The sequence below is a fragment of the Nematolebias whitei genome, chromosome 8 (genome assembly GCF_014905685.2).
Source record: "Nematolebias whitei isolate Nwh7 chromosome 8, NemWhi1, whole genome shotgun sequence".
NCBI classification, from domain to species: Eukaryota; Metazoa; Chordata; class Actinopteri; order Cyprinodontiformes; family Rivulidae; genus Nematolebias; species Nematolebias whitei.
In genome coordinates this window covers 16,056,448-16,080,510 of record NC_056505.1, presented here as the reverse complement: position 1 = coordinate 16,080,510, position 24,063 = coordinate 16,056,448, and the positions used below count along the sequence as shown (strand labels likewise).

At 38.8% G+C, this 24,063-nt stretch overlaps 1 protein-coding gene across 1 annotated transcript in view; it reads right to left on the bottom strand.

The window, feature by feature from the left end:
* Nucleotides 1–24,063, bottom strand: part of pde4d (phosphodiesterase 4D, cAMP-specific) — a 170,401-nt gene that overhangs the window by 145,136 nt on the left and 1,202 nt on the right. The window lies entirely within an intron of this gene.

Genomic DNA, 24,063 nt, shown 5'->3' with positions numbered 1-24,063 from the left:
ATGGATGGATGGATGGATGGATGGATGGATGGATGGATGGATGGATGGATGGATGGATGGATGGATGGATGGATGGATGGATGGATGGATGGCACTTCAAATTTCTAAACAGTCACATAATGGTTATTGGGCACCACATAAAAAGTTTCTAACCAGATGTGTTGAAAATAAACTTCAAAGTCTCAAACCAGAGAAATAGAAAAATTATGTCATTGTTTTTGCCCCCAGCCCAAGGAAAGAGCATTGTTCTTGACACTTGCAGAGTATGTATCAGCCTTAAATATGTGCTTCTTCTCAAAATAAAAAGGTTCACTTGTAATTCTGGCATTGTAACAGTGGTCAGGCTCCATCCATCTACTGTTTACAGATAAAATTAACCTAAGTGCCAAAACCAGCAGAGACATTACTTCTAGTTTATTTATTGATCAAATCAATCGTTGGCTCTGAGCAACATTCTTTTAATTTATTCATCTCAGAGAACAAAGTCTAGTTAATCAATGTTACAGTCTGAGAAATTCTAATGATTTCACATTTGAGGTATACATGTAGATACCAAAGTACTTGTCTGGGTAATTTATTTAACAAAAATAGTTGTGCTTAGACTAAAAATAAAACACATATCAATTTTCCATTGCAACATTTATACAAAGCTCAATCAATATGTAAAAAGGGTTTGGCTTCAACAGTATCTTTTATATTTTCTGGTGGTGGAAACTAAAATACATTGATTTAGTCAGGTTTTTATAAAACTAAACTTAACAAAAAGAAGGAAAATAGAGTAGAGCTCAGGATGCACCCAATGTACCGACGTACAATTGTGTCATATTCTTAGTTTTAGTGGAGACAGATCTGAACATTGCACTGCAGTTGTTACATTGTATTTGCAGACTCTACAGAGACAACCAGCCAGGTTTGCTTCATAACCTAAATAACTCACACTTGAAATCTTTACACAACCTTGCGAAAGTATTATATCTCTTTTTGTTTTATTTTGTACCATATGATGGACACCACATGCTTTTTTAGAGTCTCTTTTATAGCAAACATAGCTTCCAGTCTCTTTTAGTATGTCTTGAACTTATATATCCTTTTTTGATGTTAAAAACTGATCCAGTCCCTTGGATTTGAATGTTTTCTGACAGTGCACAAAAACCTGTAATTTATAACACAGCCCCTCAGTTGATCTGAAGTCTGAGCAGTGATGAAACTATTTCAGGACATTTTGAATTAGTCTTCCCAACTCTCCAATTTGTTGCTTTAGCTGTGAGCATTGACAAATTGTCATACTAAGATGAATGCCTTTGTTTGGAAAAGTGAAACTCGGTTTTTGAATTACACAACTAGCTTTTATTTAGCAGGATTGCTTTATTTCTGACACATTTCCCATGCCGTGTCAACACAAACAGCTTCACAGTAGGACTTTGACACCACCATAATGTGTCTCTGAGGGATCAGATATGCTGGGATTGCACCACACACTGTTTTCTTGTCTTGCTGTTTTTTTTCTTTGAGGCAATAGCATTTTTTTTGGGTCCTGGCCACTTTACTTTAAAGTCCAGCTTGCTACATTTTATAACCCTTTTTTTTAGCAGACGCTGCAGTCTCAAGCTTCCGTTCTGCAGCCTCCCCAGTTTAAAGACGCTCCAATTCATTATCAGAGTTATTTTATTTTTTTATAATTTGTACTAACAGCAAAAATGTCTCCAGTTCAAATTTTAAAGTAGGTCTTTGGGTCAAGTTTGCATGTTCTCATGCTTTTTAGAGCATCTCCAGATTTCTTCCTCACTTTAAACCAAGCAACACTTCTATATTAACTTTATGACCGTGTATGGCTGCATGGTTTTTTTTTTGTCTTCATGTTGGTCCTGTGATGGATGGCTGACCTATTCAGGGTGTGCTCTGCCTTTCACCAGGTGGCAGCTGATGTTATGGAAATTATTTGTTCTTTACAATGTTGTCTTCTTACGAACACTACACTATGGGGATTTTTGCAGTAGCTGTAGAAATACTGGCATTATGCGACGTTTAAAACAAGAAGACGCAAATTAAACGATTTGGGGGTATACAGTATATCTGACAGGAATTGTCAGCAGCAAGTCCTCATTTTACGTTTTAAGCAAAAGCGTTGAGTAAAGCAATTTACACAAAATATCAACAAATGTTAGTCCTAATTCCAGGGCACAAAGCAAAACTCAAACATGTGGATAACAGAGGACACAGAAAATGGGAACAGATGAAAGTGCCACCTAAAATCAGCAGCCAACTGGCAGGCTTACACCTTTAGTTGGCATTTGGTGTCTCGGATTCATCCTGTGTTTAGCCAAGAAATTGGTTTGTAACCCTTACCTTAACTCTCATCCCACAGGGTGCAAAATGATTTAAAACGTTACATTTGTTACAATTAACATCAATAGCAATTTGATCTTATCAGAATTCCCTTCAAAGTGATTTAATGTTTGCATCATTTAAAAGATATTATACTCATTGCACTTGTGGCAGTTCTTGCCGTCTGTAAAAAGATGAGCGCGGTCACGTTTGAATGAGGTAATGGCTCAGATAAGAAGAGGCAAAACTGCCACAAGATAAACATTTTAACATTCAAGAGAAACAAAAAAAGTAATTTCTTCAAACCAAAGCAAAGTAAGAGACCCACTGTGTTCAACCAGAGCACTGTGTGCTGGAAACATCCACAGGAACATTGAGACACAAGCTCTATTACCCCTTTTTGTAAATGCTATACACTTTCATGATTTGATATGAAAATTGTTACATACCTTCTCATATGAAACATTGCCTTTCTTTTCTTTGTCTCACCAGCCATGACTCACCAAGTTTCACAAGAAATGTGCACGAGGAAGAAAAGATTTACCAAGAACAACGCTATCTTTTGTCAAGTCTGTCTACTTGCCTCTGTTCAACAACACCACTGACAAGACAGTTTCCAATTTTAGAATCAGACACTCATGAGGAGAGGCAAGTTTCACTGTTCCCTGAAAAGACTCCAGGGGCAGTTTCACTTTGCCATCATGAAGCAACACATTTACCGCTGTCGACTTTGTTATCCAACCACTTATTCTTGATTTTTGGAATAAAAAAGGCTCTGAGAGTTGGGGGATTTGCTGCAGATCAACTTTGTTGCCAGTTACTTGTTCAGAATCTAACAATGCACTCTGTATGGTCCCAATAGAAATCAACTCTACATTACACCAGAAGACCCTTTAATGTTTCATTTTTGTTAGTGTTCTGCTTTTATTCGTTTCCATTGTTGTGGCATGTCCTCTTTTTTTCCTTGGCCACACTAAAGGCACTGCCATGTAATGACAGAATTAGTCTGCCAGCTGGTCGGTAGAACGCTTACTACGGAAACATATCACATGACATCTTTACATGTATGTATGCCTTGATCAATTTAACAAGAATAAGGGAAATAACCAACTGATGTTTTTATCATGTTTTCTTAAGTTCTTTATTTTTCATATGACTTGGTGATCGAGTGCTTCTGTTTTTTGGAGTGAGTTGGCAGCATTTCTTACTTGCAGTTGTTTTGATGTTTTGGTATTTGCAGCATTTTTCCTTTGCATTCAATTTTTTGGTTGAATGTTTCTTCTATTTTCTGTGATTGCAGTTTTTTTTTTCTTTTGCAGCATTTTTTTGTTGCATTTGGTTTTTTTTTTGTTTATTTGTTTGTTTGTTTGTTTTGGAGGTTGCATCATTTGTGTGTTTGCAGCACATTTTAACTGTTTGCTGTGCGTTTAGCTGTTTGCACCTCATTTGCACCTGTCGGCCACCGTAATTATCACCTGGAAATTCTTATGACATTATCCTGTTATTGTATATAATTAATGGCCTTCTAAAATATTTCAAAATTACTTTTTTTAGACTGAAGATGCAACAGACAAGTATTGTCACTGACATTGCATCTTGGAACAAAGTAATTCAAACAACATGTTAGTAGATAGGGGATCCATCTAGAAGTTCATTAGATTATGTTACATAATCAACATGTTCGAGTTCAAGTTGGAGTCCACTTTATTGTCGTTTCCATCACATGTGGTGCATGAGGTGGAACAAAATTTTGTACACAGGGTCCCAGTTACATCAAAAAATGGCAAAACATGAAGTATAAAAAGCAACAGTATATAAGGATCTACGATATACAGTAAGATATACGCTAAACACTAATAATGTAAAACAATACGGCGTAACAACAGTAACCTGAATATTAGTCTGTGGCGAGCAGATAGGTACAAATGAATATGTCTCTTCTAAAAGGCATTTTATTTTATAAATCAGTCCACCAATATATTTGCTTTCCAGCTTAAAATCCAATTCAAAGTGTGTCTGTTGTTTACACAGAAAGAAAAAAGTATTTCCTGCACCATCTTGGATCTTACGTTTTCTACTCTATCCAGTAAATTTTGCTTCTAGTTGTTTTTCAATTGTGTTTCCTCTTTCCATCCTTCTTCTCTTCTGTTTTTGATGATTGCACTATTGGTTGCCAGGTAATGAAAGCAGCAACATTTTGATAGATTTTACTTATGAGTTCTGATATTATAAGTCTTTTTTTTTTTTCAATGAACAGGTTGCAGATTGATAGTAGAGTTGCCGTTTCTCCTTCAAAACTGACCATACTTTGTGCACGTCTAAACAGTAGACATAGCTACAGTAGGCATACTACTGCTACACTGCAGGAATGGCAACAAAAAAATAAGCTTTCTAACAGTATGCTTCTGTTATCTGATCATGTACAGAATAACATTTCCAGGAGTAATCAAAGTAATACTCCTACAAATTATGAATACTACAGTGTAACTGTAATAACCAAACCCAGTTTTGATCTTAGAAATGGGAACATAAAGACATAAAAACATAAAGTAGGATCTGAAATTTTAAAAAAGGCAACCGAACCTCACCATGTTAGCTAATCTGTGAGACCCTGGTGTATCATTAACAATGAACATACAAAACTACTTAAAAACAAATGCAACAAAAAAATTATGAAGAAAACTGAGTTCTTGTTAAACGTGTCTCTTGTGAGTCCTTGTGACTCAGTGAGACTACCTGTATAAACAAAGGCTGCATGTATTGTATAAAAGACTTTTGCAAAGGGCAGGCAAATTGCATTTGCTATGAGGCTGAACCACATCCAGTGAAGTCCATGTTCTATAGCTGAAGGTATACTTTTAACCTACAGCACAGCTGTAGATCTTGGTTCTGTGGCAGGAAAGGGATGGTACTTTATGCCCTCTGTGCATTTGGTGCAGTTTAAATCCTAACTTTTCTTGGATCCAAGAAGCTCAGTTTATCACCAGAGGACACTGTGAGTCACCAGGGAGCAGAGATAGAAGACTACACTGAGGGAAGATCTATATACATAACTCCACTCTAGGGATGTCAAGACAGAACTGGAGAGCACAAGAGACAGAAAAAAAGAGACAGTGGAGAAAAATGGGTTAGTTGCTTAGAGCGAGAGATCAAGAGCAGTGGAGATTCAGTACATATCATTGACTAGCACGGTGAGCGTTATCTACCGAACAGAGAAGGCATGCAGAAAGATTAAAAGCACGTAAAGTTCAAAGAGGCAGACAGTTTCGATTTGCAATAACTTTTAGTATTTCACAATAAACAAGGAAATCACAAGCGTTCAGCAGACAGCCCTGTCTGAATCATCAAACACAGAGAGATGATTTTAAAAAGGTACAAAAGAACCAGGCTTTCTAAAACGCATCACATCGCTGCACTATAATGTAATTATGGTCTAGCTAACTGGCCACCAGTCAGTCTTAAGGGCAGCTAAAAAAACAAAAAGCAGTGTTAATCATCCTACTGCACAGCCAGGAGTTTAAACACCTGATTAAAATGATCAAATTTGTGTTCTATTCATAGACACAACTATTGCAAAATTAAATAAAAAGAAAGCAACAAAGCTGTATTGATTTTGAGAAATATATGAAGTTATCTTAGTAACTTTAAAAACATTTTAAAACCTTTTTTTTTTCTATCAGGCAGCAGTTTCCGACTGTAAAAAGCAGAAAGTGGAGTCATCTGCAGCACGCCATGTCCTTGTGATAAGGACAGCACCACAAGCAGACAAGGACAACACTCCAGTGGAAAAAGTATATATATCTGGGGGAGGTGAGAAAGAAAACTTTTAGCATGCTAAGTGTCCTTTTCCATTTTGTTCATACAAACCACACACAGACAGCTGACGACAGTGGTGATGAGCTTCACAGTATGTTTTTAATCTAGTAGGTAGACAAAAGAAAGTCACTGAGACCCAGTTCTGCTGATGACGAAGGACAAGGAGAACAACACCGACTCAAAATGAAGGACTGACCTACAGTCTCATTAAATATAGACTCATGGGAAATATGCCAGCCTGCATACCTCACCCTCTTTGTGTGGAGGGTTTAAAAACTGTGCAGCTCACGACTTTACAGCCATGTTGGTTGTAGAAGTGCATCCCCTTACTGAATTTCAAACATAGTAACACTCTTGGGCAATTTGATACATAATGTATATCAAATCATCTGAAAACATTACTTTAAAAAATTAGGAATTCTAAAGATAAAAAGTATAGTTTATATAAATGTGCTGGGTTTTAACTGTAATGAAAATTTTAAAATGGTCTACTTTTTCATTGGGTAGCCATCCTCTTTGTCTGCATACATTTGTATCTGGAGCATGAACTGACATGTACGATAAATATAGTAAGACAAGGGATAACAAATGACTTAAGACACTAGTAAGATTTCAATTTATGGTGCATCTACTGTACGGAAAACAGTGATAGAACTCTGATAAACCTCAAACACAGATACATATCCCCCTTTATTTATTTTTATTTATATACTGTAATTTTCACTGTATAAGTCACAGTTTTTTGCATAAATTAGCATGCCTGTGACTTATACAGTCAAGCGACGTATTTATGTTTATTTACCATATTTATAACCCAATTTTTGGCTGAGATCTGACAATTTCATTCATTCTAACATGAAAAATATTGAACATTACATTTCCAGCCACTAGAGGGCACTCGACTAATATGGCGAGCCAAGTGTCTCATTAATAGGTAAAAGTGGCTATTAATGAGACATTTGGTTTGCCATACCAAGCCACCTTCGTTTCGCTCCGGAACTCCTGGAGCAAACATCAGATCGGTTGCATTTTGCTGGCGAAATGCAGCTGATTTGACCATTAAAGTGCATTTATTAAGGAAAAGTTCAACTGATACACACCTTTGCTGTAATGTCGAGCAAACAAATAATTGTTTTTAGGTGGTTATCTTGTTAAATTTCAAAGAAATGCACAGCGAGTCCTCTCTCTGCGCACTCCCGAAGCTGTGAATCAGCTTTTGAAATGTTCCCGCAGCTGCCATTTGGCAGCCATTAGATTTTTGGCACAACACTGACCCACGTTTCTGGGTGGTCAGCGGTGACGCATAATAGATGCGACTTATACGGCGAAGGGACATATTTATGTTGGTTTTTTTTCCACTTTATTAAGACATATTTGGCCTGATGTGACTTATATAGCTGTGTGACATGTACGGCGGCAAGTATGGTATATATATTAATACTCTTTTGTATTTATTTATTTGTTAATTGTTAGACTTCGTGATCTGGGACCTGAGTCTGAATTTCGTACCATAAACATGCAAATGTGAGCTGGTATGACAATAAAAAATCCTTGAATCCTTGAGTCCTTGAATATGTTACATGCCTGTATGCACTCTGGGAGAACATGCTGTGTTCAGAGCTTTCATGTTATATTTTACTGCAAACCGAAGCATAGTTTTACATCTTACTGTATATATTTCCCATTATGGTGGCACTAAAATATAGAAAAATTACATGGCGTATATACTGTAGATATTAGAAAAACATTATTCTTGACCATTATTCCTAGTGCATTTTATGTTTACTGTCACCAGCAGTTTCTGCGCTGAATGATGCTGACAAAGATGGGCAGGTAAGAGTTTTCTTCAGTGAGAGGATACAAGTAGGGCACCCAATCTGTCAGTGTTCAAAGATTCTCTGCAAAGATTTATTTAAATGTATTAATGCAATTGTTACAAAAAAATACAAGAACTCGTTTTTACATTTTCTCTGGCTCACCCTGTGTTCTTAAAAAAAGATTTAAAACGTGTATAAATAGCAGCTCTCTGCTCTATCACTGAGAACCTTGAATCCTCTTTGTAAAACACCTTGCAGGCAAAATGTCCCTAAAAGTAATTACCAGTAGTGAATAAAAATCAGATGTCCTAACAGCAATAACCCTCATTTGGTTACTGGTGAAAACAGCCTGTAGGTTTTGGTGTTAGCTTGTCGTGATGGCATATCTCTTGTAAAGAAAAAAAATTGTAACTTCTCCATCTTTGACAGCTACAGTACTCAAAAACATTTTGCTGCTGAGAATGGTTTGAAAGTATCACCAGAACTGAATGGGTTTATTGGTACCAAGCTGTCCGGCAGAGAACATACTGTATATAATCAGACTTCAGACTAGTACACACTGTGATCCAGACCAAGGCTGTCAGAATAGTTTGAAATCCGTTACCTCAGCAAGAACTCCTTTAAAGAAATGTTAGCATTGGACTTCTACACAGTTTTTGCCTTTAATAACCCTGCTTCATTAGCATTACTTATGTTTCTAATAAATAATGTTGTAATTTTATATTTTTATCGCGATTCATCTGAAAGTGATTAGTTTGCTCATTTTGAATAAATTATGTGCAACATTAATCGTGTGTCTACAATATTTCAGTGCTCCATCATTCAGCCCATGTGTTCATATTTAACTGATACAAAATTAACTATATATCGATCAGCCATAACATAATGAACACCCACAGGGCAGCTCTAGTCAACAATAGTAATCTTCCACTCTGAGATTTCATCCCTCTGCCCTTAAGAAGCCAACAGAAAGGTGCGACCCCCACCACCCCACCACCACCACCACCATCTTCATCCCAATGCATATCCCCCTTCCATCCCTCTGTCAAAATGGGGTAATTGGACCATCCTAGCCTCCTGAGTCTTACCCAGACAATGCTACAGTCATGCCCTCTTAGGCTCGATTCAAGAAAGATTCGACCAGACAATAATGCTTTATTGGTGTATAAATAAAATATATACTGTACAGCAGTCCCCGTATATCGCAGGAGATCCGTACCCTGAAGTCCCACGATAAGTGAAAAACCGCAAAGTAGGAATAGTAGTACAAGTAGTAAGTAGTAGTTTATTATATATATATATATATATATATATACGGAAGAGCGTCGTGATAGGCAAGAATGTATATCAACATGTTTTAAACCCTTCCCACACTTTTACAATATTCTAAACAATGTTTCTAAACCCTAAACACTCAAAGAGCACTGAATGTCATGACTCATTTAACCTTTATGTATACAGGTTAATCCCATTGAGCCTCGGGGACTCATTTACAGCCACCTGAAGCGTTCTCAGCCACGCCCACTTCTCCACTCTGCATGGAGAACAGCTGACCACTGCATGAGGAAGCTTATCCTGCAGCTGGGGGCTGCACAAAGGTGCAGCAGGTGCTAAATAATTTTAAATAATTTATTTTAAATAAAAATCCTAATCCGATTTTGCAGCTCACCCATCAATCAGCCAGTCGTGTGTCATGTCCAATCTTATTTTGAAAAACCACGATAGAGCAAGTCCGCGAAAAACAAACTGCGAAGTAGCGAGGGACTACTGTATGTATATTACAAAGTGCTACTATATGATAGAAAATTATGTGTGTAGGGGGAGGGCATCTGAGCAAAGACTCTCTGTCTTCATGAACTGGTGGGACTGTGGGAGGCTCACAGAGACCAATAGCCAATTTACTGCATGAGACGTTTTAATAGATGTACTGATGTACCGAGTTGGCTCTCTGTGGAAACTAATCTGGTTCTTTGTTGTTTTGTTTTATTTGTTTATGAAAAACTGTTAAGAACCATAGATAGTGTCAGCGCTTCTCTCAATGGAACCACTTTGATATAAAAACAAAAAAAGTAATCCTATTTGAGATCTGAACTCCCTTGGATCTCTAAAGCTCAGCAGATGTGGTGCTTTGTTCTTGTGATACTCAAAGTATTCTTGAGCCCTTTATGCCCTGTGCTTGAAAATGGTAAAAATTAAGAAACACTTCGAATTGAAGCCAGATTCAGTTTTTTTATGCTGCTTCTGAAAAGAAAACACTTTTTTTCCCAGAGTAAAGATCAGTTCCACATACATTTAAATAATCCATTCTTAAGAAGCCACCGTCCCCATTAGGCCTCAAAGATTAAATGCCCTCAAAATGTGTGAAAACTGCTTTCCAAAACAACTTTCCCCTCTTAATGTACTCTCCACAAACAATCAGTTTAGCCTACACTCTGCTCACTTCCCTCAAAGCATCCTCATGATCATCCCATCACTAATAAAGTTAGCGTACCCTCAAATTACTGTAACCATGGCAACTATTCCCCAAAAGGGCAAGGTGACCTTCAGTGTATGCATTTGGGAAAAATCTAAGATTAATGTTCCCCTAAAACATGGTGTATCTATTTCATACTTCTACTAATTAATCCAATTTAATGCGCAACTGGTCGTTAATCTGAGCATTACAAATTAGAGTGGAGGCCTTAATTTGCTGAGAGGAAATTAGATTATTTTTAATTATTTCCCCCCACCTCCCTCCCACCTGCTCTGGATCTTTATATTTTTTCTATCAGGATACATTTTCCTCATTCTGAGATTGACTGGGAACTAGAGCTCTGGACATCTTTGAAAAGCTGTTGATGGCATACTGTCAGGTGTCACAGTCTGACAGGTGAAAGCTTCAATCCCTGACGATGTGGTTTTTAGGCACAGTGGAAAAAGAAACGGACATTTAATGGAGGCAAAAAATAAAAGTCTATCATTAGAGTTAGACTAACTGTACGTAAAATGATGGTGGGTGGGCAGCATTTTGTCAAGTCACAGCCATGACATAAATTTGAATTTTTACAGATCATATATTTTAAGCTAAAAAAATGTTATAATTGCCAGGTAATGTGAAAGCGGCAGCACGAAAGGGAAAAAGTACAAAAAAACAAGGCTCTTATGAAATATGTAACATTAGTAGCTTCATCCATCTGTTAAAGTGAAATCCTTCCATCTCCAAGGAAAAGGTCAAATTACTTTAATGTTCTTCACAGCTTGACACAAACCTCGGAACAACAGAGACAGAGAGTGACTGTATGTATGAAATTTGACAAACGACATGAAACATTTTCCTTTTAAAGCACACTCTACTTGTAAAAATGATGTCAGCTGTAGATAGAAAAACAAAAGTGTTTTTGTAGTGGCACTTGTCTGTGTAAAGTAAACGAAGGGATTTGAAACCAAATGAAAAGAATGACTGAAATCACAGAAAAACACTAAGATTTATATTGTGCTGTACTGGAGTTATTAAGAATTAATCTCTTTCAGTATTTTTGACATGACTCTATAATGCAGCCAGCAGTAGTGTGTTTATATGACAACCCAGGCCCATCTAGTCCAATGTGATCCAGCAATCTGAAATCTAGCTAATTATGTCTGCTAAGGCTTTTCCAAGCAAATGCATTGGATCTGGTTGCCAGAAATTGTAAGAACTTGGACTCCAAAAAAAAAAACAACCTAACATTAATAAAGTGACTTCCTTTAAGTATCCCTTTTTCCTCTATTATAAGTAGAGGAAGGGATTAATTTAAAATACATGATGTACTGCAACTTTTAGAATAAGATATGTATTATTACATCATCCAGCATCAATTACATGATAATGTTTTAGTCATATACATTTAATTTCCTTAAGTTTAGTTCCCCCACATATAGACAAACAGCTTGGTTGTGAGAAAGAACAGCAATGGATTGATCATCTGGCAGTGGTTTGAATTTAGAGAGAAGTACACTGAACAGAACACAAAACGCAAAACTCGCTTTAAAAACATCCTGATGCATGCTCAATAATCCAGGTAGAAAATCTAAAAAAGTTAAATCTGGTCCTCTGGACATTCAAAAAAAAAAAAAAACAAAGCAAATCAACAAAAAAATGTAGAAACGTTTCGTCTCTCATCCGAGAGACTTCCTCAGTCTGAGGAGCTGTATTCAGCTCAGTCTCTTAAATAGCACCGTCTCAGGGTGGATCAACCAGTTTTGCTGCTGACAACCAAAACCAGCTGATCACATGCTCAAGAAGGACCATCAGCATAACAATGGATCATTAGCACACTGATGGCTGTTTACTGTTCACAGAGGGCTGAGTGATACTAGCAATCACAGCATTGTAAGAGGGGGACAGTTGAACCCGGAGGCCTCCACCCCTGTTTAACGATGGACGATTTCTTTTCACAAAGATGGCCTCCTTTACTCCTCTCTCAAACCATCGTTCCTCTCTGTCCAGGATGTGCACATCTTCATCCCTGAAAGAGTGACCGCTGGCCTGCAGATGAGTGTAGACCGCAGAGTCCTGGCCTGATGATGTTGATCTTCTGTGCTGGGCCATCCTTTTGGCCAGTGGCTGTTTTGTTTCCCCGATGTAAGACTGATCACAGCCCTCCTGACACTGAACAGCATACACAACATGGCTCTGTTTGTGCCAGGGGACTGGATCTTTGGGATGAACCAGTCTTTGCCGTAATGTATTTTGGGGTTTAAAAGCCACTGGGATGTTATGTTTAGAAAATAAACGTCTCAGTTTCTCTGATACTCCCTCAACATATGGAATAACCACTGGTCTGGGTCTGGGTTCCTCCTTTTCACCTGTTGGCTGACTGGAGTCCTGTTTGGGTTTCTTCTCTGCTTTCAGGAAGGCCCAGTTAGGATATCCACATTGCTCTAGAGCCTGTCTTGTGTGGGATTTCTCCTTCTGCCTGGCTCCTGAGCTAGTGGGGACGCTGTCTGCTCTGTGATACAGAGTCCTGATGACTCCTAACTTGTGCTCCAAAGGGTGATGGGAGTCAAACTGCAAATACTGGTCTGTGTGTGTGGGTTTGTGGTACAGCACAGCACAGAAGATCAACATCATCAGGCCAGGACTCTGCGGTCTACACTCATCTCCAGGCCAGCGGTCACTCTTTCAGGGATGAAGATGTTCACATCCTGGACAGAGAGGAACGATGGTTTGAGAGAGGAGTAAAGGAGGCCATCTTTGTGAAAATAAATCGTCCATCGTTAAACAGGGGTGGAGGCCTCCGGGTTCAACTGTCCCCCTCTTACAATGCTGTGATTGCTAGTATCACTCAGCCCTCTGTGAACAGTAAACAGCTATCAGTGTGCTAATGATCCATTGTTATGCTGATGGTCCTTCTTGAGTATGTGATCAGCTGGTTTTGGTTGTCAGCAGCAAAACTGGTTGATCCACTCTGAGAAGGTGCTATTTAAGAGACTGAGCTGAATACAGCTCCTCAGACTGAGGAAGTCTCTCGGATGAGAGACGAAACGTTTTTACATTTTTTTGTTGATTTGCTTTGTTTTTTTGTTTTTTTTTAATGTCCAGAGGACCAGATTTAACTTTTTTAGATCGCTTTAAAAACATTACAACAAAATGTAACAGTACACTGATGATTGTTAAAAACTCCACAGTTCTTCACACATCCTACTCTGTTCCCCAGTGGTGGGCACGGTTCAGCTAAACTACTAAAAGCGGTACCAACGTTCCATTTAGCGGATTAGCGTTTTAGCTAACGTTGAAAACCTTTAACAGAATTAGCTTCCCCTAATTTTTAATCCGGTAAACTCAAGTCCACAAATTTTTTTAAAAGCCAGTTCTCCGTACTAAAAGCAGAATCATGGTTTACACGGAGCGATGCTATGCCACGATATGCAGAGCTTAGCAAAGCTAAGTGCCACCTGCTGACATCACTATCCTCGCAGTGCCTTTCCCCTTCAGACCAACCGCAAACAGTCTGACTCATGGTGCCAGTTTATAGCCAATAACAGAGACTTTAACATAAATGCCAAACCAAACCACAACAGAAAAATAACATGAAAACCCCATTTTCACACTCAGGAGTATCGTAAACAGTCAAAAATATCGCACACATAATTCCTAACTAGCATATTTTGCAATGCTCACACAGTCACTGGGACGTGACTCTCTCACACATTTCCACACATCTTTACTTTAATACAAACAGATTTATTACCAAGAGAATGTTGATGATGACGCACAATAATGTTGTAGTGAGTTTATAAAAGTAGTTGACAGCAAAGAGGATCCACCAAAGTGAGTTAATTCATTATAGTAAATGACACGAGGGAATGTCCGACGCACATTGAATGCATCACTCTGCCTCAGCACAGCAGAGTTCTGCTCCATCTCTTTGGTTTCGATGGACCGGATCAATTTCTAAAAGCTCATCTCTGAATGAGACATGGACACTTTACTGGTGATTTATGAACCATTTTCAGTTGTGTTCACATTACAGTCTTACAGTGCCAATGACAGCATCCACCCATCCATCCATCATCTTTTACCTGCTTCTTCATTTATGGGTCACAGGGGTCACTGGTGCCCATGTCCAGCCATCACTGTGCAAGAGGTGCCCTGGACAGCTCTCCAGTCCATAACAGGGCCACATAGAGACAAATGAGATAAACGACCATTCACTCTCTCACTCACACCTAGGGACTAAAAACACATTGTCAAATGCACAATGCCTGCTAATGTTGTAAAACAAGTCAGGATTCATGATTCATTTTTTTAACGCGCACAATTGAAAGTATGATGTGCCTAGTTGTGGTGGGTTTAATTTAGCAACTTTTTGTTTATTTATTTTTGTTTTTTAATAGTTTTATTGGCTCATCAATACTGTAAAATACATCCAACCCACCAAAACTGGACAATCCTGGTGGGTTACATTAAGTTTAATTGTCTCTGATGGAGATGTAGCAATGAAGATTGCTGCGCAACATGAATATATTGACTAATGGTGGAGTAATTGGATCCATCAAGACCTGTCTGTCTATTCTTCCCAATAGATGAAATCCATTTCCTGTTAATAAGAACATAAAACTACTTTGACATATGAGCCAGTCATTTTTCCCCCACAGTGACGTGGATCTGATTCATGAGTCACAATCTTTAACTGCTGCTCCAACAAAAATCTTTTAAATTTTTAATGAGCGGGTTTGAAAGTTTAATGCAAAAGTCAGCTGCAATTTTCCCAGAAAGCTGGCCTTGGTCATTTTCACTGGAGGTATTTAAGATAAACACGCTGACCACTGAAACGTCTACCTTTTTCTGCAGCTCTTATGTTTGCTATCAAAGGGCTAGTTTGCTGCTAACACTCAAAATAGATAAGATACATTTAAAAAAAATACAAATAAATCTAGCTAAATTATTTTTTTATCATTTACTTGCTTTTGGCTTTGTTTTGGACAGATCTTCACTGAAAATTAACATTTTTTTAATGAAAATATAACATTCTTAAACTTCCTTTTTATGTCTGAAATAACTACTGAGAAAAGACATGTATATTTTTCCAAATCTTTTGATCATGGTTGCATCAGAACTGTCACACTGAATGTCAGTTTCATGGATTAACATGCCATGTCATGTGAGCTGTTTATTTCACCCCCGCATCTTAAATAATGATGTAAAATTCAAACGACCTTGTGTTTCTCTACTGCAGGCCACAAAAGCTGTGGCACACCTGAAGGCAATCCTTGCCTGTCAGGTTTCCTTTCATTACTCCTGTTATTATCATTATCTTCAAGGTAAGTTGTTTTTCTTTCTTTCATTTTTTTTTTATTATTATTTGCTTGATGATTTTTATGGCACTAAAGCTGTAATCTGTACCACAAAAGATGCCATCTAGAAATATAATACCCCCGTAGCCATGTGATTACAAAGATGTGTGGTTTGAATGCAAGACTGAGTAACCAAGTGGAAAATGCAGGCAATTACCCAGAGACAGGACTTTCAGAGACTCACACTCATACAAAAACTGACTGAATCCGCATAATTCAATTAACTACGCTCTTTTTGCATTTTCACCAGTGTTGGGGTTTTACTAACCATGACAGATCCTCAATTTTCTGGTTTTAGTTCTGAGAAAGAATTTTGTCACAACTTCGTTTTCAGTGAGTACAGGTACCCAGCTACTAATTCACTACATCTGCTTTGTCATGTGGAGGGCAACAGGGGAGATGAACCTTGCGTAGTTCACTCTGGGCGAGCTTGGAGTACACAGGTCACAATTTTATCATGGTTTTTTTTTTTTTTCAAACTGCTCTATTTTAATAGGCAGCAGCCTTTTACTGTTCATATGTATACTTATTCTCTAGCTGTTATTGGCAGATAATGCTTCTCTGCCCCAGTTTCCATTGATAATAGGCCATCCTCAATCCAACCATGTCTCTACCTCTAATCAATGCTGCAGTTTGCAGGCAATGAGTCCTGTGCAAGACCGTTTCTGGATGTTTCATTAAATAACAAACCCAACATTTACAACAAGAGCAAATCGACCTATTTTCAGCCAAGGGTTCCACAGAAAGTACACCGACCTTTACAGAAATACAGTCATGTGTCCATGTTTACGGTGGTCCACTTTCCCTATCCTCTTCAATTTGAGTCAACTATTACTCAAAGCAAATAATTCAGACAAATACCTCAATAACATTTTTAATAATACACTGGATCTGGGTCTGAGGAAAAAATGCTGAGGTAATATAATAAAAAATAGTTTGTCGTAATACAAAAGCTATTCAGAAAAATTAGGTCAATTTATTATAGCTTTGTTAGGAAGCGCTTAGAGGAAGATAGATGATCGGGTGATGAGGATATGCTGCATGATTGCTTTCATATTTCATGACCAGAGAAGGCCATTTCACATCAGAAATGGCAGGCTTTAAGATGAGAGCAGACAGATATGACAGGAGGCATGTGGCCCTAAGAGGCAAATCATTCAAACTGAAAGAGGATGCGGAAATCAGAGGATATAAACGTGTGTCAAAAAAAAGAGAGAAGATAAAAATGTAAAATAACTGCATGTCAGTATACCGTGCATCAACCGGTATTATTTTCAAGTATGTGCCAGTAAATGAAGAAATGGAGAAAGTGCACCTCAGGGGAGCAAGCCGATAAAATGGAAAATGAGAAATTTGGTAAGTGAACAAACAACAATATTAATAAGCTGAGGAAAATATTCTGAAAAATTAATAAATGCACACCGCACTGAACCCATTCAAGTCTGACCACATCAGCTCATTTCAATATACCGTAGCGACTGAAACCCTCTTGGTGTTATAAAAACCTTGTGGCTTGTTGTCAGGCTAGTTTTTATGAGTCTATTTCTTTCAGCATGCGATAACCACTACCCTATTTGTGGCAGACTTAACAGACTGTACCAGCTGCTGGGTTTGATCGTTTATTTTAACATAGCCTCAATGAATATGAACTGATTTTAAAGCAGGTTACAGAAAGCAATAAGATCGATAAGACAGTCTAATCCAAGCGAGCTAGTATCGTTTTATATTGCATGGTCATTCCAGCAGAAATGTGATATTTCTGCTAGAGGATTCCATCTTCAAAAGATTTGAACTACTGCTTTCATATGTCAACCAAGAAACAAAGGGACATAGTCTGTAGAAGTCTGAATGTGACTGCCAAAATATCTGAGCTTAGACTGATTGATAAAAATCAAGTCTCTCGCTTTACGCTGTAAAAAAAAAATGTAGGGTAATTTGTCCATTTAACTCTTAATTTGCTTTAGGTGTTAACAAAAAGCTAAAAATTAATTAGCCTATCTAGAAATGCACTGTGGAAGCAGATCGGTGAGTTTTTTTCAATAAACTACGTGGCTTTTTACAGCCATTTGGTCAACTGAAATCATATCTGTGTTTGTAGATTTGTAGATTCTTTCAGCAGCTTTGGTATAAATATTCAGAAAACAATGCTTAGCATGTCTTGTCTGTCTCGAAGCAATTAGCAGACCCCACAACACACCAGTTTCCCACTCAGCTTCAGTGTTTATCACCCTGGTGACTGTAATATGATCAGAACAGCATAGCCAACTAAACCTAAGGGAATTACCCAGCGTCAAGCAGGCAGTCTGGAAAGCCTTTGGCTCACAGCCCCTTACAAAAAAACTGGCCTTCAGAAATGGTTTTCTTGCATTTCATTAGGATAACAGATGACCAGTGAGAGGGCTATGAAAAGCAAATGTCTGTTCCTGCTGGTTAAAATGTTCTATCTGCTCCGCATGCACAGCTGGAGCTCTGTTTCTATTTGAGATGTCACCATTTTTGCACAGTTTTTCTCCACTCAGACAAGAATGTTTCCCTAGAGCCAGTTACGCTCTGCAGCTTGTTGTAGGTGCCGGACATTATCTGGTTTTGTCATTTGATGAATGGGTTCCCTGGGCGGAATTCACCTGACCCATCCATCAATAGTGCTACACATAGAGGATGTGTGCATTAAACATTAATTTTCCCAGTAGTGGCCCATGAATTCAGACCCAATTCACTTTGATGAAAAGGCACTGCTAATTCAGTCCCTTCTTTTTTCTGAGCAAAACTGTGTTTATAGCTCATTTCATGTGATTTTGAAGAAACATTGATGGAATTTTTCAGAAATAAACTACATTTCTTGGGCCATGACGTCAAAATAGAGAAAGCTATGCATGCTGCCTTTCACTCACACTGAAATTGTTGACGATCAGTGGAAATGATTTGTGCTAATAGATGCATCACAGATGTGTGACAGAGGCAAGTTACACTCCCATGTAAAGCTTATCACTCATGTCTCTACTTTAGCTTTACTTTTCTAGTATTATGTGCTTACTGGGGCGGCACGGTGGCGCAGCTGGCAGAGTTGCCGCCTCTTAGCGAGAAGGTCACCAGATTGAATCCCAGCCAGGAGACCTTTCTGGGTGGAGTTTGCATGTTCTCTCTGTGCATGTGTGGGTTTTCTTTGGGTACTCCAGTTTCCTCACAGACCAAAAACATGCTTGTTAGGCTGATTGGTAACTCTAAATTGTCCCTAGATGTGAGTGAGAGAGTGAATGGTTGTTTGTCTCGTTTGTGTCCCTGTGATGGACTGGAGACCTGTCCGGGAGTGTACCCCGCCTCTCGCACAGTAACTGCTGGATATAGCACCAGTGAACCCCATGACCTGTAAAGGAAAAAGTGGGTAAGATGGATGGATGGATGGATGGATGGATGGATGGATGGATGGATGGATGGATGGATGGATGGATGGATGGATGGATGGATGGATGGATCGATGGATCGATGGATGGATGGATCGATGGATGGATGGATCGATGGATCGATGGATCGATGGATCGATGGATCGATCCAAGTCTACGGACCCGTTCAGTTCCGGGGGAAAACCTGGATGTTCTCCGTCTCTGGAGGGCTGTCTGGGAGGGCAGCTGCTGCGGTCATTATTACCATCGAGTTGCTGATGGGACCTGCTAACTAGACCTGCTAATCTGCTAATGCTGCTAACAAGATCCTCCATCTGACTGATTGGAACGAACTCTGAGAACCCCGCTTGGTCCCGCGGGGGGATCTTGGATGTTCTCTGTCTGCTGGACCCAGTTCTGGACGGCAGTCTGGGAGGCAGCTTCTGCGGTCCTTATTATCATCATTCTGCTGAAGGTACCTGCTAACAAGACTTGCTAATGCTGCTAACAACACCACCCCACTAACCGAACCACGCCGCTCACAGTACCATGGTGCCAACGGGACCATGTTGGTGCCAACGGGACCATGTTGGTGCCAACGGGACCATGTTTCTAAGAGGAACCTCACTACCTCACTGCTAACAGAACCTCACTTCTAACAGTATCAAGCTGCTAACTTGACCATGTTGCTAAGATAACCTCACTGACATAAGAACCACTCTGCCAATAGGACCATGCTGCTGTAGATTTATTTCTTTTTCACTTTTAGCGCCTTGTTTCTGTATTATTGTTGCATGCTCTGAATAAATACCAGTTTACGTTAGTTTAGTTTATGTTAGTGCTCGTGTAAACTATAGCCAAACAGAACCCAAGAGAATCATGCTGCTGTTGTTTGGTGTATTGTTTTAGTGACTAGCATATATCTTAGATCTTTTTGTGTATTGTTTGGTGTTCGTTTAGCGTATATCAGTTTATATCTAAGATCTTTATATCTTTTTACACTTTATATTTTTGCTACTGTTTGATGTAACTGGGACCGTGTGTATATAATTTTGTTCCACTACATGTACCACATGTGATACGAATGACAACAAAGAATCTCTGACTCTGACTCTTTGATATACGCTTACTTAACCAACTGGACACTTGGCAAACTCATCTGTGACTCCAGGTTATGTCACAAATACTACAACAGATCCCATTTTCCAAAAGTGAAAGTCAAGCCAATACCATTTTATGTTTAGATTTTTTAAAATATTTTAATTTTGAGCATGGCTTGAACATTTTTGTAGCTAATCCACTGGAACCATTTGTATTAACTGATCTTTTTTGTATTGAAGATATCTCCAGTAGAGGTGAAAACACTTCACGTTTCATAAATCCCTCATTATCGCTGATTACATGCAATTATTACTGATCACACCACAACATGAATCAACAGACATGCACATCCACATGTGCACACAGCTGTTTTAAGGGTTTATTAAAATTTCATCCAATTTATATTTTAACTGTACAGATGGCGGTGACTGACTATCCTAAACTAAAGTTTTTATAATGGAATTTGAGTGGACTTTTTTATGGTTTGCTGTAAAAGCTCTTGCTGTGTTTCATCTGCTTTAGGAAACAAACACAATTGTGTTGAATCCTCTCTAAGCATGCATATGTTTTTTGATGTGTTATCATAGAAAACCCATTTTTAATGCACAGTAGCTGACAGGACGTGTGTACCGCTAATGATTTCTCTGAGTGACTGAAATCTAATCAGCAGTAAATTTCAATCAGGGACCTTTCAGTCACAGTGTCAGCTTGGGCTTTATGTAAAAGGAAAAAAAAATTAAAATACAAACGCACCAGAAGCCTTGAGCAAGAAATGCTAATAAAATGTAGCACATCTCCAGAAAATGCATTTAGTAAAAAACCCATTGTGGCATTTTCTTTGATAGTTACTGGATGGTTTGAATTACATCAAATTAACTTGTAAGATGTTATTTTAGTCTCAGCTCTGCTTTTTGAAATAATAATTTAACGGAGCTGAGAGGAAAAATCTGTTCTAGTTTTTGTGCAAAACTTCAGTAATAGTTCTATTATAATAAATACATTTTAATCTACATAAATATGCATGTTCATTATTTTTATTTTGCTCTATTTTAATCTACATAAATATGCATGTTCATTATTTTTATTTTGCTCTACATTTTTAAGATGAAGTTATAACATCAAAAAGGTATTTAACATTGCATGGCATGTCTACAGGTAGTGATCAAGAAGACATAGCTTCACTCCCTTTGTTGACAGACTCACATTGACTTTTTATCCCAATGCTTGTGCATCATTAACTTTCTAATCCACATCTTTTTGCTATTCTAACATAATCATTACACTTTCCTTTTTCTGTTTGAAAGAGCAGATCAATAAAACTGAGAAAGGGGATGTTTTTTTTGTTTTTTTTTCATATAATTGTCAGCCCAGCCTGCCTTCTGAGTGAAAAAATATTACCTTTCATTTCATTCCTCAAACTATGTGATGTTTGATGCTGATCTCCACTAATGGAAAGTTGCATGAGCGAAAAGTGTTCATTGGACTTTTCAGTAATTTTTTTCTTGAAATGCCAGCGTACAGTCGATGTGTGTTGGAGTGCTGCAGACGCCCATGCAGTCTGGCTGTGATTAAGGCTTGTACTAAGGGTATCTGATATATATATATAACTACGCGTCCAGCAGCAGTCCCTGCCTCGTTCATGAACTCTCTTGGATCTAATGACATAGCCAGGGGTTACACTTCATAATGGTTAAAAGCCTCACTCTGCAAATGCCATTCAGAGTAGGAGGACTGGGTGAAAGAAAAATGCAGATGTTAAATGTAGTGCATATTAAGAGTTCCTGTTTCCTGAGTAGGCCAAATTCAGGACCCCCTCTTGTTTTCTGAAGATGTTTCTCTTCAACATCTCCAAATCTTGAATTGTGATTAGACAAAGAAAAAAATGGAGTTGTGATCTTCCACTTCACTGATATCTCCAAGAGATAACCCCCCCCCCCCCCCCCCCCCCAACGCCCTCCCGACACATACAAGCAAGCAGCGAGAGAGAAATAGGATACTTGCCATCTTCTCATCAAAGGATGCTCCAGATTTTTACCGAGGTCACAGATGCCTTGAGCAGCACCCTGCTCCGGGATACACTGTGACACATGGGCGGGGGGGGACATGCTTCACCTTGAGCCTGCATCAAACCAGCTCACACAGTAACACCACCAGTCCTCACAGGCAAACATTTGTAGTCTCCATACTTTAAGCAAGCTGTCACTTTTTTATTCATTTTCAACTGAGGCACTGCCTCCAAACTTGTATTTGTCCGTTATAATCAGCATACCTATTTGTCTTTAAAGCAGACATGAAGCCACGTGAATGCTGGAGGGGGTGTTCATGTGAAGAAACGCAATCTACTGCTGTCTTTTTAATTGGATGAGTCGGTCAAAAGCACAGCTTAAATGTAAACAACACGTGCATCACACGCCAGCGGAGCAGAGGCACGGGAGTACCTGAAAGCAAGAACGCTTTCAGTCGTGGTGGAAATGGGCTTTCTTTCATTTCAAGTAGCTAGAGCATGTAGGGCTGCACTGAAAGGCTTCTCAACACAGAAGTTCCATTAAATGTCAGACACATATTCACTGGCAAAAATTAAAATTAAACTAAATGTTTTTTTTATGATAAATATTTGTATTCAGCGTATTAAAATATGCAGAAACATAAAAGACTGGGGAGACACATTTTTGGGCTGTTTTGCAAAATGTGTGAATCGGATAAAAACAGCATTCGATTATGATTCTTTCGCCGAATGTCATATAATAAACTTCATAACACATAAAGGTTATGCAGCTGTGGAAAAATACAATAAAAAAGATGAATCCAGCTGATAAACATTAAACGAGCCTTCTGTGGTAAACGCCATGCTTGGTGGTGATATATAAGACCCAGGGTTACGGTTAGTGTATATGCAGAAGAGCCTCTTACGTAATTAGCCTCCTGTGAAATTTGATTTGTTTGGGTTAATCTAATTGTAGCCTAATTTCCCTCCTGAAGCAAATATGCGTAGCGCTCCAACGATTGGTGAAGCTCAACTACATGAGCATCTTTCTTGTTACATTTCAGAATCAATTTTAACATCACACAGGTGTTTTAGTCCAGCACACCACTTTACGCTCTCACTCCTCCTCTTGCAGTGACTGTTCTGCCACGGTGACAGGAACCATTCTCTCTGTCAGCCAGAAAAGCCAGAGCGCCTTCTATAGCTGAGTGCTGACTGGACCTGCAGGCGAGTATCACTCATCCGAGCCTGCATGCGTTCGTGGAGCAAAAGTAGACGGGGGAAGACACAGCCAGCCATCTGACAGAAACTTCCATCCAGTGTTCACTTAAGCTTCTGAGCTGAGGTGACCTTCTCAGATTTCATTACATTTGGTCTTTTTGCCTCCCTCTCTCCTTCTATTCCCAGAACAAGTGAGTAATTAGAGCAGAAACATTTCTCTGCACGCCCTGGCTGTACGCGCAGAGCTCCTTTTGTGTCCATCTGCATGCACACATCTTGGTTATAACTGCAAAATGCATCAGTCTTCTAAATGAGGTGCACAACTGAGCCATATTCATACATAAGAGCTTTTTCAGAGGATGTGCCGCCCAAAGATGCTGCATCCCCCTTTTCTCCACAGTGAAACGTCAAATAAATGAAATATTTGTTCACAAACAGAGCTCCGCACAACTGAAACAATCTCAGCTTGACAAAGTGGTGATAATTTGAAACGGCACATATTAAGATTTCCTCTGGCCTTTCTCTGTTCACAGCCAAACAATTACTTCCAGCAGTGCTTAAGCAGAGAGAATGCATCTGTCTGCACTCTTACAGCCAAATGAGA